Here is a 4568-nt window from a genome sequence, read left to right on the forward strand (position 1 = left end):
ATCTATGTTCCCCCTTTCTTGAATTCTGTGAGGCAGCCATTAAAGAGTCAAAAAAGCCAAACATGGGTCAGGAAAGATCAGTTAATCATACCTCAAGATGTTTCCTTCTCTCTCTTTCACTCTCTTGCACTCTCCCCCCACCCCAAAAAGGGGGAACCAAAGGACCACTTAAGATCTATAGCTCTAAAACATTTAAATTTCACATAAGACATCAAAATCAATGGGCACAATTTAAACAACTAGACAGAATGTGGCAAAAGAAATCTTCCTGTCCTCTCTCCACTTTGAGTACCACAGAAGGTACTTTCCATCTTCTTGGTATGATCAAGACTCTTGAGCACTCCATCATAACCTTTACCTCACTGTTTGAACATTACAAAAGCCCCAACTCAAAAACTCCCACTCGCATTTCAAGTATGCTGCCACCAAGTGGCAGGCCTGCGAAGGTCAGCTGATCTGAACTCAAGAGACCTGCGTCCCTGCCTGCATTGGTGGTAGGGCTCTACCAGTCAGCACCTTGGCCCCTACAGACTTGTTTTCTACCACAGACTTACGAAATCAGCAACCTTCACAGTCACTCAATCATATATTTCCTTAGCCCCTAGTATAAGTCCCTTAAGAATAAAAGTTCTTAGAAATGGAATTATCTTTATGTATGAGACAAGAATAGTCCTATTTAATCCATGACCTCAAAGGCATTAGATCAATGGTAAAGACATGAGCGGGGAAGAAGTAAGTCCACTAGACCTGAGCTTTTCTTTAAATTGCTTTACCAGCATTGCTAAGCCTGCCATCAGTTTGCTGATGCTTCCAAGTTCCTGCGACATCACACTTCTGAGTGGCACTGCCATCCACGCAGTCTCTTTCTGTGTCTACCAAATAGTTCAGGTACCTGGATTAGGCTGCAGGAAAGATTTTGGTGCTCAGGGATGCCTCCTCCTCCTCCTCCTCATCCTCATCCTCTTCCTCCTCTTCCTCCCTCTCCTCCTTCTTCATGGATGGCAGAGAGAACCTCTTCTCCTTTTCTAAATCTCTCCAGGTTCTCCTGTCTACTTTTCCAGAATAGTTCCTTCTGCCTTAGCTTTTACAATCCCAATCTCTGTTGCCAGTAGAACACCTTCTAGAACTTGTACTAAGTCCATGGAGGAGTTAACTGGCTACACCACCCAGCTCTAAGCTTTTGCAACTCCTAGCGGCACCTCCATCTTCTACACAGAGTAGATGTCTCCTTCCTTGAAGTCTTTAACTCACATTATTATTTTTGGATGGGGAGTTTCCCATAAGCCCCACTCCAGCCCAAGAAGAAAGCATATGTGACTTATATAGTAATGTTAACAAGTAGCCCCTGGGTTTGTGTCTTCTTCTGCGTCCTATCCCCTCTGTTCATCTCCTCTTTCTGTACCAGGCCTCTCCTTCCTGTCATGCTCAGTGACCAGCTTGACAGCACCCTACTGGTATCCTGACGTGCAGTGTCCTCAGAAGCAACACTGTCAGGAGGCAACTCCCACTCAGCATTTCTTTCTTTTTTTTTTGCATATCAAGAGTTTTGTTTTATTGTGGAGTGTACTTTCCCCTCCACTGACTAATATTTGCTGCTTTCCATGTGGAGCTATCGTGTGTACTGTGCCACAGACACAGGTATGCAGCCTTTCCCAGTCATGTGTTTTCATTATGTGAGGAGGTAGGGGGTGGGAGGGATTATCTAGCCACGGACATTGTGTCAAATGCAGATGTGTGTTTAACTTTTATAAACTGCCACTTTTTAAAACTGGCTATAGCATTTCATATTGCAACCTGCACATCTTTTGTCAAAACATATTATGATAATAATCACTCCTTTAGTGGTATCCCATTGTGGTGTCATATGTTCATTACCCATTTTTATTTTGGGGGAAGTGTATGTCCAAAATCTTAGTGTGTTTCAAAATAAATGTCTTGTCTCCTTAAGTATAGCAGTCTTACATATTCTCAAATATATATTTCTCACATGCATGGCTTGTCTTTAATTTCTTTTTTTTTTCAGTTACTACTGTACTTTATTGTGTTCAACCAAATCACCATGTTACAAAAATAGCAAGCTGCCATAATAAAAAATAAGGCTCCTCTATCCAGCACCAGATAGCATCATTTTACTTTCAAGCCTAGAAATTGCACACTTGTATATAAACCAACCGAAGATGAGGATTGAGAGTTCACCTTGGTGGATTTTTCCTTTGATGAATATGAAGTGTCCTTCCTTATCTTTTTTGATGACTTTTAATTGAAAATTGATTTTATTTGATATTAGAGTGGCTACTCCAGCTTGCTTCTTCTGACCATTTGCTTGGAAAGTTGTTTTCCAGCCTTTCACTCTGAGGTAGTGTCTGTCTTTGTCTCTGAGGTGTGTTTCCTGTAGGCAGCACAATGCAGGGTCCTCATTGCGTATCCAGTTTGTTAATCTATGTCTTTTTATTGGGGAGTTGAGGCCATTGATATTGAGAGATATTAAGGAATAGTGATTATTGCTTCCTGTTATATTCATATTTGGATGTGAGGTTATGTTTGTGTGCTTTTCTTCTCTTTGTTTTGTTGCCAAGATGATTAATTTCTTGCTTCTTCTAGGGTATAGCTTGCCTCCTTATGTTGGGCTTTACCCTTTATTATCCTTTGTAGTGCTGGATTTGTAGAAAGATATTGTGTAAATTTGGTTTTGTCATGGAATATCTTGGTTTCTCCATCTATGTTAATTGAGAGTTTTGCCGGATACAGTAACCTGGGCTGGCATTTGTGTTCTCTTAGGGTCTGTATGACATCTGTCCAGGATCTTCTGGCCTTCATAGTTTCTGGCGAAGAGTCTGGTGTGATTCTGATAGGTCTGCCTTTATATGTTACTTGACCTTTTTCCCTTACTGCTTTTAATATTCTTTCTTTATTTTGTGCGTTTGGTGTTTTGACAATTATGTGACGGGAGGTGTTTCTTTTCTGGTCCAATCTATTTGGAGTTCTGTAGGCTTCTTGAATGCCTATGGGTATCTCTTTTTTTAGGTTAGGGAAGTTTTCTTCTGTGATTTTGTTGAAGATATTTACTGGTCCTTTGAGCTGGGAGTCTTCACTCTCTTCTATACCTATTATCCTTAGGTTTGATCTTCTCATTGAGTCCTGGATTTCCTGTATGTTTTGGACCAGTAGCTTTTTCTGCTTTACATTATCTTTGACAGTTGAGTCAATGATTTCTATGGAATCTTCTGGTCCCGCCCACTCAGCATTTCTGTGGTGACTTCCTGTAGCAGTGATACAATACTTGTAAGAATCCGTCGAGAAGGGCATTTGGGCTCACGGCTCCAGAAGCTTCAGCTTATGCTCGCTTGGCCCTGCTTTTGGCCTGCAGTGACTCAATGTATCACAGTAACAGAGCCGCCATAACATAATGACAGTGTGAAGGAGGAAGAGATGATGGGAAGGAATGGGGAGGGGGGAGGGAGAAAAGAAAGAGAGGGAAGGGAAAGGGAGGAAAGGGGAAGGGAACGGAGGGAAAGGGAGGAGGGAAGGATGGGAGGGAAGAGAAAGGGGGAGAGGTAAAGGGTTGGGAGGGAAAGGGAGGAGAGGTATAGGAAAAGAAGGGGAGGGGAGGGAGAGGAGGAGGGGAAGGTAGGAGGGGGAGAAGGGGAAGGGAAGGGAGGGAAAAGGATGGGAAGGAAAGGAAGGAGAGGTGAAGGGAGGAGGGGGAAGGAGGAGAAGAGAAAGAGAAGGAGAGGGGAAAGAAGGGAAGAGGAGGGGAAAGGAGGGAAAGGTGAGGGAGGGGAGGGGAGGAGAGGAGGAGACATGATCTCAATATCCTCTTCAAGGTCAGATCCAAACTGTAAAAATCTTGCAAATTTTCTTTGTTCCAAGTACCTCTAACCAGTCCCATTAACAGTTGGTCCCATGAGGAAAATATATAATTGAGACACAAACATGTTCTTGGTTCAGATGAGTAAAGATTTAATTCGCCCCAAATGTTTAAGATAAACACACACACACACACACACACACACACACACACACACACACACTTTCTATTTTACAGCCTTATAAGGTCATTGGATCTAGCAGTCCAGAATACTGCTTCTGACATAAACTCAGACACTCTGGAAATTTCTGCCTCTCAAGACAGGGCACTGACTAGTTCAGTCATCTTGTCTAGCATCTTCCGTCCTGAAATCAATGGAACTTACCCTTAATAAATACATTTAAATGTGTCTGCTTATGAATAATAACACCACATAGGACATTGGTTTTGGTCAGCCTGTTGTACACTATAATCACAATAGCACTGCCATGTACTGGTCACAAGTAAAACACTGTATGCATGACCTCGCCAGTCTTCACCACAGCATGATTAGACATGCAGTTCTATGGCTGAGGAAGCTGAGGCCCGTAGAGAGTGAAGAACTGACTGGAAGCCACAGGGCTTGTAAGTGGCATAGATGGGGGTCTGAGCCCAGATGGCCTGTGTGCAGGCAACATCTTGATCTTTACAGATCAACTCCGCAGAGAAGGAATGGTGCTTATATTCTCACAGAAGACACACAGCCACCTCCAAGGAAAGC

This window comes from Rattus norvegicus, chromosome 14 (assembly GCF_036323735.1).
Source record: "Rattus norvegicus strain BN/NHsdMcwi chromosome 14, GRCr8, whole genome shotgun sequence".
Lineage (NCBI taxonomy): Eukaryota > Metazoa > Chordata > Mammalia > Rodentia > Muridae > Rattus > Rattus norvegicus.